Source organism: Hordeum vulgare, chromosome 4H (assembly GCF_904849725.1).
Source record: "Hordeum vulgare subsp. vulgare chromosome 4H, MorexV3_pseudomolecules_assembly, whole genome shotgun sequence".
Taxonomy (NCBI): domain Eukaryota; kingdom Viridiplantae; phylum Streptophyta; class Magnoliopsida; order Poales; family Poaceae; genus Hordeum; species Hordeum vulgare.
This window is the reverse complement of record NC_058521.1, coordinates 536544972-536558930: the sequence shown is the minus strand read 5'-3', so window position 1 is coordinate 536558930 and position 13959 is coordinate 536544972.

Below are 13959 nucleotides of genomic sequence, written 5' to 3'. Positions count from 1 at the left end.
ACTACATAACACTTCACAATTCTTTGGGCCTAGAGGAAGGCATTGGGAAGTAATAAATAGATGATGGGTTGCTAGAGTGACAGAAGCTTAAACCCTAGTTTATGTGTTGCTTCGTAAGGGGCTAATTTGGATCCACTAGTTTAATGCTATGGTTAGACTTGTCTTAATTCTTCTTTCGTAGTTGCGGACACTTGCGAGAGGGATGTTTGTCCAAGTAAGGGCAGCACCCAAGCACTGGTCCACCCACATATCAAACTACCAAAGTAGCGAACACGAATCATGTGAACTTAATGAAAATTAGCTTGATAGAGTTCGTACATGCTTGTCCCTTGATACAAAAGGGATTGGGCCATCTTGCTGCACCTTTGTTACTATTGTTACTTGCTACTCGCTACGAATCATCTTATCACACAACTATCTGCTACCGATAATTTTAGTGCTTGCAGAGAATACCTTGTTGAAAACCACCTCGCAGTTCCTTCTGCTCCTCGTTGGGTTCTACCCCCCTGGTCGCGCCTAGGGGGCTTGTGGGAACCTCGTGTGCCTCCTAGACTCTGTTTTCTTGCGGAGTACTCCTTCTGGTTGGGAAAAATTCATTATATATTCTCCCGAAAGGTTTGACCCTCGTATCACGCAAATTTCCTCTATTTTCGTTTCGAGCTACTGTGCAGACAGATCTAGATCGCTATGGCATCCCCAAAAGTTTCAAAGGACAAGTTCTTCGAGAAGGTCATCAATCCCTACCACGCGGGAGTGCCGCAACACCCTCAATCTATCAAGATGCGTGAGGGGTGCTACGACAACAGACAAGAGCGCCAAAAATTGACACGTTGACGGAGACTGGGCTTGCGTTGGTTTTTTCCTTGAAGAGGAAAGGGTGGTGCAGCACAGGAGCAGTAAGTATTTCCCTCAGTTTGAGAACCAAGGTATCAATCCAGTAGGAGAATCTCGTCAAGTCCAGAGTCACTGCGCAAACACAAACGAGCTTGCACCCAACGCTATAAAGGGGTTGTCAATCCCTTCAAGATTGATTGCAAAGTGAGATCTGAAGGCAGAAAGTGCAACGAAGTAAAAGAGTAAGGCTGAAAATATGGTGTGGAGTAGACCCGGGGGCCATAGTGTTCACTAGAGGCTTCTCTCAAACTAGCAAATATTACGGTGGGTGATCAAATTACTGTCGAGCAATTGATAGAACCGCGCAAAGTCATAACGATATGTAAGGCAATGATCATACATATAGGCATCACGTCCGAGACAAGTAGACCGATACTTTCTGCATCTACTACTATTACTCCACACATCGACCGCTATCCAGCATGCATCTAGTGTATTGAGTTCATGACGAACAGAGTAACGCCTTAAGCAAGATGACATGGTGTAGAGGGATAAACTCAAACCAATGATGAAAACCCCATCTTTTTACCCTTGATGGCAACAACACGATGTGTGCCTCGCTACACCTTCTATCAGTGGGTGAGGTCACCGCACGGTATGAACCCAAAACCAAGCACTTCTCTCATTGCAAGAATCATAGATCAAGTTGGCCAAACAAAACCCACAACTCGAAGAGAATTACAAGGATATGAAATCATGCATATAAGAGATCAGAAAAAACTCAAATAAGATTCATACATAATCTAATCATAAATCCACAATTCGTCGGATCTTGACAAACACACTGCAAAAGAAGATTACATCGCATAGATCTACATGAAGATCATGGAGAACTTTGTATTGAAGATCCAAGAGAGAGAAGAAGCCATCTAGCTACTAGCTATGTACCCGTAGGTCTATGGTGAACTACTCACGCATCATCAAAGAGGTCATGGTGTTGATGAAGAAGCCCTCCGTATCCAAATCCCCCTCCGGTAGGGCACCAGAACGTGCCAAAGATTGGATCTTGCGGAGACAGAAGCTTGTGGCGGTGGAAAATTACTTTCGATGATCTCCTGATTTTTTCTGGAATTTTTGGGAATATATAGGCGAAAGACCTAGGGCAGAGGTGGCCCAAGGAGCCCACAAGCCTCGGAGGCGCGGGGCCCCTGGCCACGGCTAGGGGGCTTGTGGGGTCCCTGGTGGCACCCTGCCCTGGTTCTTAGGTTCCCCGATCTTCTTCTGTTTTGGAAAAAATCTTTTTGGAAGTTTCGTTCTGTTTGGACTCCGTTTAAAATCCTCCTCTAAAAATGGTCAAAAACATGGAAAAAGCAGGAACTGGCACTTGGCACTGAGTTAATAAGTTAGTCCTAAAAAAGATATAAAAGGCAAAGAAAACATCCAAAGTTTGACAAGATAATAGCATGAAACCATCAAAAAATATAGATACGTTGGAGACGTATCATGGGGGTGCTGCACATCCATGATGTTGAGGGGTCCAAGAAGACCGGAAGCGTGGAGGCTAGGCTCGTAGCAATGGAGCAGCAAGTCTTCAATTGCCAAGGGATGGTGGAACGCGGACTCAACACCAACCACATGATGATCACGGAGTTCACCAACAAGCACAAGATCGATGCCAATGAAATCGGGAAGCACCTCTCCAAGCTCTATGACAGAATTGATCACCTCCAAGCCCAGATCTATGACCTGCAGAACCAAAACTGTGAGTATGAGTATAGATTTAAATTAATATGGTTGGCTGCAGATTTGAGGATTCCGAAGACTCGATCATCTTTCCATGATGGAGCACCTATGCCTTGGAAGACAGAGGATCAAACCCAGGTTGCAACAACTGTTGGGGTAACGTAGCATAAATTCAAAAAAAATCCTACGCATATTCAGATCTTCCTATGGAGAAACCAGCAACGAGAGAGGGGTGAGTGCATCTTCATACCTTTGAAGATCTCTAAGCGGAAGCATTGCTAGAACGCAGTTGATGGAGTCGTACTCGCGGTGATTCAGATCACGATGTGATTCCGATCTAGTGTCGAACCACGGCACCTCCGCGTTCAACACACGTGCAGCCCGGTGACATCTCCCGCACCTTGATCCAGCAAGGAGGAGGGAGAGGTTGGGGAGGAATCCGGCAGCACGACAGCGGGGTGTCGATGGAGAGACGAGGTCTCTCGGTAGGGCTTCACCAAGCACTGTGGGAGGAGGAGGAAGGAGGGGAGCAGGGCTGCGCCGAGCAGGAGAGAAAAACATGTACGAAACAGCCCCAAACCCCTCCCTATATATAGGAGGAGGGGAGGGGGGTACCACCCCTAGGGTTTCCCCCCTAGGTGGTGCGGCAGCCCTCTTAGATGAGAGGTGCAGCGGCTAGGGCAGGGGGAGGGGGTGGCGCACCCTTAGGTGGGCGTTAGGCCCACCAGCGCCTAGGGTCCCCCCTCTCTGCCTCTTGCACCTTGGGCCTCTTGTGGGATGCGCACGAGCCCACTTTGGGCTGGTTGCCCTCCACCTTTTGGCCCATGCTACCTCTTGGGCCTGGTGGCCCCTCCCAGTGGACCCCCCGGGACCATTTCCGGTGGTCCCGATGGTTCCGGTACGCTACAGGTGATGCTCGAAACATTTCCGGAGTCCAAAACCATCCATCCTATATATCAATCTTTACCTCCGGACCATTCTAGAGCTCCTCGTGATGTTCCCAAAAGTTGTACGAGGGTCCCGGATGAGATCCCGAACGTCATGAGGAGCTCCGGAATGGTCCGGAGGTAAAGATTGACATATAGGACGGATGGTTTCGGACACCAGAAGTGTTTCGGGTGTCACCAATAACGTACCGGGACCACCGGGGACCACCGGAGCTGGCCCCGGGGTCCACCGAAAGGGGGCAACGACCCCGGGAGGCTAGATGGGCCAAGTGGGGAAGGGAACCAGCCCCTAGGTGGGCTGGTGCGCCCCCCCCCCCCACTCAGCCCATGGCGCGGGAAGAGGGGAGAGGGGGGAACCCTAGCGCAGGTGGGCCTAAGGCCCACCAGAGGGGTGCGCCACCCCTCCTCCCTGTCCTGGCCGCCGATCCTCTCCCATCTGGGGCTGCCGCACCACCTAGGGAGGAACCCTAGGGGTGGCGCACCCCCTCCCCTCCTCCTTTAAATAGTGGGGGTTTTGGGGCTGTTGGAGATAGACTTTTCCCTCTCCCTCGGCGCAGCCCTGCCCTTTTTTCTCCTCTTCTCTGTCGGTGCTTGGCGAAGCCCTGCCGGGAGACCTCGTCTCTCCATCGACACCACGCCGTCGTGCTACTGGAGTTCTTCCCCAACCTCTCCCTCCTCCTTGCTGGATCAAGGTGCGGAAGACGTCACCGGACTGCACGTGTGTTGAACGCGGAGGTGCCGTAGTTCGGCACTAGATCGGAATCACACCGCGATCTGAATCGCCGCGACTACGACTCCATCAACCGCGTTCCAGTAACGCTTTCGCTCAGCGATCTTCAAAGGTATGAAGATGCACTCACCCCTCTCTCGTTGCTGGTCTCTCCATAGGAAGATCTGAATATGCGTAGGAATTTTTTTGAATTTATGCTACGTTACCCAAAATTTGGTACCTCCCTACCAAACTTATGGCAAGGTTTATATCAGGTCTGGTACACAGCATGGCATACATTAGAGAGCCTACGGCTGAAGTGTAGGGGACAGTACTCATCTTCTCTCTATCTGCTGCCGTGGTCGATGACTGAGTCTTAGTCAATCTCATACCTTGCAAAACTGGCAAGAACCCTTTCTTTGAGTTTTCCATATTGAACTTCTTCAATATCTTGTCAAGGTATGTACTTTGCGAAATACCTATGAGGTGTCTCGATCTATCTCTATAGATCTTGATGCCTAATATGTATGCAGCTTCTCCAAGGTCCTTCATTGAAAAACTCTTGTTCAAATAGGCCTTTATGCTCTCCAACATCTCTATATTATTCCCCAAAAATAATATGTCATCCACATATAGTATGAGGAAAGCTACAGAGCTCCCACTCACTTTCTTGTACAGACAGGCTTCTCCATAAACCTGTATGAACCCAAATGCTTTAGTCACCTCATTAAAGCGAATGTTCCAACTCCAAGATGCTTGCACCAGCCCATAGATGGAGCGCTGGAGCTTGCACACTTTGTTAGCACCCTTAGGGTCGACAAAACCTTCTGGTTGCATCATATACAACTCTTCCTTAAGATTCCCGTTAAGGAACGTTGTTTTGATGTCCATTTGCCAAATTTCATAATCATGAAAAGCGGCAATTGCTAACATGATTCGGACTGACTTCAGCTTCGCTATGGGAGAGAAAGTCCCTTCCTAGTCAATTCCTTGAATCTGTCGAAATCCCTTTGCGACAATTCGATCTTTATAAATGGTCACATTACCGTTTGCATCAGTCTTCTTCTTGAAGATCCATTTATTTTCTATGGCTCGCCGGTCATCGGGCAAGTCCGCCAAAGTCCATACTTTGTTCTCATACATGGATCCTATCTCGGATTTCATAGCATCAAGCCATTTGTTGGAATCTGGGCCTGTCATTGCTTCTTCATAGTTCAAAGGTTCACCGTTGTCTAACAACATGATTTCCATCACTGGGTTGTCGGACCACTCCCGTGCGGAGCGTGCTCTTGTGGACCTTCGCGGTTCAGTAGTAACTTGATCCGAAGCTTCATGATCATTATCATTAACTTCCTCTTTAGTTGGTGTAGGCGCCACAGGAACAATTTCCCATGATGCGCTACTTCCTGGTTCGAGAGGGGGTGTAATTACCTCATCAAGTTCTCCTTTCCTCCCACTTAGTTCTTTCGAGAGAAACTCTTTCTCTAGAAAGGATCCGTTCTTGGCAACAAAGGTTTTACCTTCGGATCTAAGATAGAAGGTATACCAAATAGTCTCCTTAGGGCATCCTATGAATACGCATTTCTCCACTTTGGGTTCGAGCTTCTCTGGTTGAAGTTTCTTCACATAAGCATCGCAGCCCCAAACTTTAAGAAACGACAACTTAGGTTTCTTGCCAAACCATAGTTCATATGGTGTCGTCACAACGGATTTAGACGGTGCCCTATTTAAAGTGAATGCTGCAGTTTCTAATGCGTATCCCCAAAATGATAGCGGTAAGTCGGTAAGAGACATCATAGATCGTACCATATCTAATAAAGTGTGATTACGACATTCAGACACTCCGTTGCGTTATGGTGTGCCAGGCGGCGTCAGTTGTGAAACGATTCCACACTTCCTTAGGTGTGTGCCAAACTCGTGACTCAAATATTCTCCTCCACGATCGGTTCGTAGACACTTAATTTTTCTATCACATTGATTCTCAACGTCACTCTGAAATTCCTTGAACTTTTCAAACGTCTCAGATTTTTGCTTCATCAAGTAGATATACCCATACCTACTCAAATCATCGGTGAGAGTGAGAACATAACGGTAGCCACCGCGAGCTTCAACGTTCATTGGACCACACACATCAGTATGTATTATTTCCAATAAGTCGGTCGCTCTCTCCATTATTCCTGAGAATGGAGTCTTAGTCATCTTTCCCATCATGCACGGTTCGCATGTGTCAAATGATTCAAATTCAAGAGACTCTAATAGTCCATCAGTATGGAGCTTCTTCATGCGCTTAACACCGATATGACTAAGGCGGCAGTGCCACAAGTATGTGGGACTATCATTATCAACTTTGCACCTTTTGGTACTCACACTATGAATATGTGTAACATCATGATCGAGATTCATCAAGAATAAACCATTCACCAGCGGAGCATCACCATAAAACATATCAGTCATATAAATAGAACAACCATTATTCTCTGACTTAAATGAGTAGCCGTCTCGCATTAAGCAAGACCCTGATACAATATTCATGCTCAAAGCTGGTACTAAATAACAATTATTAAGGTTTAAAACTAATCCCGACGGTAGATGTAGAGGTAGCGTGCCAACAGAGATCACATCGACCTCGGAGACATTCCCAACGCGCATCGTCACCTCGTCCTTGGCCAGTCTCCGCTTATTCTGCAGATCCTGCTTTGAGTTGCAAATGTGAGCAATAGCACCGGTATCAAAAACCCAGGAGCTACTACGAGCGCTGGTAAGGTACACATCAATAACATGTATATCACATATACCTTTAACGTTGCCGGCCTTCTTGTCCGCTAAGTACTTGGGGTAGTTCCGCTTCCAGTGACCTTTTCCCTTGCAATAGAAGCACTCAGTCTCAGGCTTGGGTCCATTCTTTTTCTTCTTCCCGGCATCTGGCTTGCCGGGCGCGGCAACGGCTTTGCCATCTTTCTTGAAGTTCTTCTTACCCTTGCGCTTCTTGAAACTGGTGGTCTTGTTGACCATCAACACTTGATGCTCTTTCTTGATTTCTACTTCTGCAGACTTGAGCATCAAGTACAACTCGGGAATGGTCTTCTCCATCCCTTGCTTGTTGTAGTTTAGCACAAAACCTTTGTAGCTTGGTGGGAGAGACTGGAGGATTCTGTCAATTATAGCATCATCCGGAAGTTTGACTCCAAGTGAAGTCAGACGACCGTGCAACCCAAACATTTTGAGTATGTGCTCACTGACAGAACTGTTCTCCTCCATCTTACAGCTAAAGAACTTGTCAGAGACTTCATATCTCTCGACATGGGCATGATCTTGAAAAACTAGTTTCAGCTCTTAGAACATCTCATATGCACCGTGTTGCTCAAAACGCCTTAGGAGCCCCGTTTCCAAACTATATAACATGCCACACCTAACCAAAGAGTAGTCATCACTCCGCGTTTGCCAGATATTCAGAATGTCCTGGGCTGCTGCGGGAGCGGGAGGGTCACCTAGCAGCGCATCAAGGACATAAGCCTTTTTAGCTGCTTCAAGGATGAGCTTCAAGTTGCAGACCCAGTCCGCATAGTTGCTACCATCATCTTTCAGCTTGTTTTCTCTAGGAATGCGTTGAAATTGAGGTTGACGTTGGCCATCTACAATATTTATAAAGACAACTTTTAGACTAAGTTCATGACAATTAAGTTTATTTAATCAAATTAAGTATGAACTCCCACTTAAATCAACGTCCCTCTAGTCATCTAAGTGATACATGATCCGTGTTGACTAACCCGTGTTCGATCATCACGTGAGACGGACTAGTCGTCATGGTGAGCAACTTCATGCTGATCATATTCAACCATACGACTCATGTTCGACCTTTCGTTCTCTTGTGTTCGAGGTCATGTCTGTACATGCTAAGCTCGTCGAGTCAACCTAGGTGTTTCGCGTGTGTAAATCTGGCTTACACCCGTTGTATGCGAACGTTAGAATCTATCACACCTGATCATCACGTGGTGCTTCGAGACAACAATCTTTCGCAACGGTGCACACTTAGGGGAATATGTTCTCGAAATTTTTAAGAGGTATCATCTTATTATGCTACCGTCGTTCTAAGCAATAAGATGAAAAACATGATAAACATCACAATGCAATCATATAGTGACATGATATGGCCATTATCATCTTTGCTCTTTGGATCTCCATCTTCACGCATCGCATGATCATCATTGTCACCGGTGTGACACCATGATCTCCATCATCATGATCTCCATCATCGTGTCTCCGTGAAGTCGTCACGCCAACTACTACTATCACTACTACTATAGCTAACTGTTAGCAATGAAGTAAAAGTAGTAAGCACATGGCATTGCATCTCATACAATAAATTAAGACAACTCCTATGGCTCCTGCCAATTGTCATACTCATCGACATGCAAGTCGTGAAACCTATTACAATAACATGATCATCTCATACATCATACGTGCAACATCACAAATTTGGCCATATCACATCACATGTCAAACCCTGCAAAAACAAGTTAGACGTCCTCTAATTGTTGTTGCAAGTTTTACGTGGCTGATTTCGGTTTCTTGCAAGAACGCCTTCTTACCTACGTGACAGCCACAACGATGATATGCCAAATCTATTTACCCTTCATAAGGACCCTTTTCATCAAATCCAATCTCACTAGAGTAGGAGAGACAGACACCCGCTAGCCACCTTTATGCACGGTGTGCATGTTTGTTGGTGGAACCAGTCTCACGTAAGCGCACGTGTAAGGTCGGTCCGAGCCGCTTCATCCCACAATACTGCCGGAAAAGAATAAGACTAGTAGCGGCAAGCAATTGACAAATCATCGCCCACAACCTTTTGTGTTCTACTCGTGCATAGAATCTACGCATAGAAAACCTGCCTCGGATGCCACCGTTGGGGTAACGTAGCATAAATTCAAAAAAAATCCTACGCATATTCAGATCTTCCTATGGAGAGACCAGCAACGAGAGAGGGGTGAGTGCATCTTCATACCTTTGAAGATCGCTAAGCGGAAGCATTGCTAGAACACGGTTGATGGAGTCGTACTCGCGGTGATTCAGATAGCGATGTGATTCCGATCTAGTGTCGAACCACGGCACCTCCGCGTTCAACACACGTGCAGCCCGGTGACGTCTCCCGACCTTGATCCAGCAAGGAGGAGGGAGAGGTTGGGGAAGATCTCCAGCAGCACAACGGCGTGGTGTCGATGGAGAGACGAGGTCTCCCGGCAGGGCTTCGCCGAGCACCGTGAGAGGAGGAGCAAGGAGGGGAGCAGGGGTGCGCCGAGGAGGAGAGAAAAACATGTACGAAACAGCCCCAAACCCATCCCTATATATAGGAGGAGGTGAGGGGGAGTGCCACCCCTAGGGTTTCCCCCCTAGGTGGTGCGGCAGCCCCCTTAGATGGGAGGTGCGGCGGCTAGGGCATGGGGAGGGGGTGGCGCACCCTTAGGTGGGCCTTAGGCCCACCAGCGCCTAGGGTTCCCCCCCCCCCTCTCTCCCTCCTGCGCCTTGGGGCCCTTGTGGGAGGCGCACCAGCCCACTTTGGGCTGGTTGCCCTCCACCTTTGGTCCCATGCTACCTCTTGGGCCTGGTGGCCTCTCCCGGTGGACCCTCGGGACCATTTCCGGTGGTCCCGGTGGTCCCGGTACGCTACCGGTGACGCCCGAAACATTTCCGGTGTCCAAAACCATCCATCCTATATATCAATCTTTACCTCTAGACCATTCCGGAGCTCCTCGTGAAGTCCGGGATCTCATCCGGGACTCCGAACAACTTTTGGTAACCTCGTATAGCATTTCCCTATAACCCTAGCGTCATCGAACCTTAAGTGTGTAGACCCTACGGGTTCGGGAAACATGCAGACATGACCGAGACGCTCTCCGGCCAATAACCATTAGCGGGATCTGGATACCCATGGTGGCTCCCACATGTTCCACGATGATCTCATCGGATGAACCATGATGTCAAGGATTCTATCAATCCCGTATACAATTCCCTTTGTTTGTCGGTATAGAACTTACCCAAGATTCGATCGTCGGTATACCTATACCTTGTTCAATCTCGTTACCGGTAAGTCTCTTTACTCGTTCCGTAGCACGTCATCCTGTGACTAACTCCTTAGTCACATTGAGCTCATGATGATGTTCTACCGAGTGGGCCCAGAGATACCTCTCCGTCACACGGAGTGACAAATCCCGATCTCGATTCGTGCCAACCCAACAGACACTTTCAGAGCTACCCGTAGTGCACCTTTATAGTCACCCAGTTACGTTGTGACATTTTATACACCCAAAGCACACCTACAGTATCCAAGAGTTGCACAATCTCATGGTCGAAGGAAAAAACACTTGACATTAGAAAAGCTTTAGCATACGAACAATACGATCTAGTGTTATGCTTAGGATTGGGTCTCGTTATCAATGACATCTAATGCCCATGATCTGGAAACCTTGATCATCTACTGATCAACGAGCTAGCCAACTAGAGGCTTGCTAGGGACACATTGTGATCTATTTATTCACACATGTATTACGGTTTCCTGTTAATACAATTATAGCATGAACAATAGAAGATTATCATGAACAAGGAAATATGATAATAACCATTTTATTATTGCCTCTAGGGCATATTTCCAACAACAACTCCACCACCGCCACCTTCAAAGGAAGAAAATTAAGCACGGGTATGGGCAATCCCCTTGGCTTGTGCCAAGCTTGGGGGAGTTGCCCCGGTATCGTATCACCATCACATCTTTTGCCTTTACCTTTTCTTAGTTTGATCCTTTTTGGTTTTATCTTTCTCTAGTGGCATAAAGTTCTTAGTGTTTGATGTCTACTACGCAACCTTCTCCTTGCAGACGTTGTTGGGCCTCCAAGTGCAGAGGTTTGTAGGACAGTAGCAATTTTCCCTCAAGTGGGTGACCTAAGGTTTATCAATCCGTGGGAGGCGTAGGATGAAGATGGTCTCTCTCAAGCAACCCTGGAACCAAATAACAAAGAGTCTCTTGTGTCCCCAACACACCCAATACAATGGTAAGTTGTATAGGTGCACTAGTTCGGCGAAGAGATGGTGATACAAGTGCAATATGGATGGTAGATATAGGTTTTTGTAATCTGAAATTACAAAAACAGCAAGGTAACTAGTAACAAAAGTGAGCACGAACGGTATTGCAATGCATGGAAACAAGGCCTAGGGTTCATACTTTCACTAGTGAAGTTCTCTCAACAATAATAACATAATTGGATCATATAACTAGCCCTCAACATGCAACAAAGATTCACTCCAAAGTCACTAATAGCGGAGAACAAACGAAGAGATTATTGTCGGGTACGAAACCACCACAAAGTTATTCTTTCTGATCGATCTATTCAAGAGTCCGTAGTAAAATAACACGAAGCTATTCTTTCCGTTCGATCCATCATAGAGTTCGTACTAGAATAACACCTTAAGATACATATCAACCAAGACCCTAATGTCACCTAGATTCTATATTGTCACCTCAAGTATCCGTGGGCATGATTATACGATATGCATCACACAATCTCAGAATCATCTATTCAACCAACACATAGAACTTCAAAGAGTGCCCCAAAGTTTCTACCGGAGAGTCAAAACGTGTGCCAACCCCTATGCATAGGTTCCTAATGTCACGAACCCGCAAGTTGATCACCAAAACATACATCGAGTACTCACATGAATCCACGTGTGCCAACCCATATGCATAGGCTCCCAATTGTCACAAACCCGCAAGTTGATCACAGCAGATAGACACGTGCAAGACATACATAAAGTGTTCTCAAAGACTCAATTCGATAAGATAACTCCAAAGGGGAAACTCAATTCATGACAAGAAGGGAGAGGGGGAAGAACATCATAAGATCCAACTATAGTAGCAAAGCTCACAGTACATCGAGATCAAGACATCTCAAGAACATGAGAGAGAGAGATCAAACACATAGCTACTGGTACATACCCTCAGCCCCGAGGGAGAACTACTTCCTCTCGTCATGGAGATCGCCGGGATCATGAATATGCCCATCGGAGATGGATTCCCCCTCCGATAGGGTGCTGGAACGGGCTCCAGATTGGTTTTTGGTGTCTACAGAGGCTTGCGGCGGTGGAACTCCCAATCTAGGTTTCTTTTTGGGGGTTTCTGAATTTATAGGAATTTATGGCGGTGGAATTATGTCGGTTGGGCCCACGAGGAGGTCACAAGCCTGGTAGGCGCCGCCTGGGGGGGTGGTGGCGGCCTCAGGGCTTGTGACTACCTCGTGGATCTTCTAGCCTTCTTCCAAAGTTTTGGGGTTCTCTTTTGGTCCAAAAAAATTCATCGTAAAGTTTCTTTCCATTTGGACTCCGTCTGAAAAAGGGTCAAAAACACGGAAAAAACAGAAACTGGCACTTGGCACTGAGTTAATAGGTTAGTCCCAAAAAAGATATAAAATAGCATATTCATGCATATAAAACATCCAAAGTTGACAAGATAATAGCATGGAACCATCAAAAATTATAGATACGTTGGAGACGTATCAGTGTTCTAGGCTTGAGTTTTGCTATGTGCTACCCCCAATGTATTCGAGCTCGTGAGTCATATAATAAAGAGTGTTTTAGTTAAGGGCCTTGGTTCATGCCTTGATCTAAAGAAAATAATGATAAAAGAACAAAAGCATGAAAGATCATGTAATGATCTTATGGGAAGTGATGGCTTCACATATAAAAAGAATGTTGATTGAAACTTGTTGTAGGTGGACAAACGTAGACCTTGGTCATTGTTGCAATTAATAGGAAATAATAAAGAAGGAGAGGTTCACATATAAATATATCATCTTTGACACCATCTATGATTGTGAACACTCATTAAACTATTACATGCTTAGAAGTACATATTGGACAAGGAAGACAACATAATGAATTATGTTTGCTTGGTTCCGAACAATGTTATATGACTAGAGATCCCTTAGCATGTGACGATTGCTTCCACCTCATATCAGCCAAAACTTCCACACTAAGTAGAGATACTACTTGTGCATTGCTACTTCTCAAACAACAGCGCTAGAAATTGACACGTTGACAGAGACTTGCTTGCGTTGGTTTTTCCCTTGAAGAGGAAAGGGTGATGCAGCAAAGGAGCAGTAAGTATTTCCCTCAGTTTGAGAACCAAGGTATCGATCCAGTAGGAGAGTCTCGTCAAGTCCAGAGTACCTGCGCAAACACAAACGAGCTTGCACCCAACGCTTCAAAGGGGTTGTCAATCCCTTAAAGATTGTTTGCAAAGTGAGATCTGAAGGCGAAAAGTGCAACGAAGTAAAAAGTGTAAGGCTGAAAATATGGTGTGGAGTAGACCCGGGGGCCATAGTGTTCACTGGAGGCTTCTCCCAAAATTGCAAATATCACGGTGGGTGAACAAATTACTGTTGGGGATGTTACATGTGGGTAACCCGTCCTTAATGGGTCGGGTCACCAAAGGGGCGACTCACCTTTGATCATGCGTCCAGTGGCCCAGGAGTTGTAGGGCGGTTCAAGAAAACCATGTGGATGATGGAACGTCAAGGAGGCTCCTCGTCGTGGGGAGCACGGCGACTTAGAGATAAGGAAAACTACCAAGAGTAGGATAGCAGGACTTTGTAAACCCTAGGGCCTCGACCTGTATATAAAGGCGAGTCCTAGGGAAAGGTCAGGCGAGTTAGAGAGAATCGAGAGCTAGGGCATGCG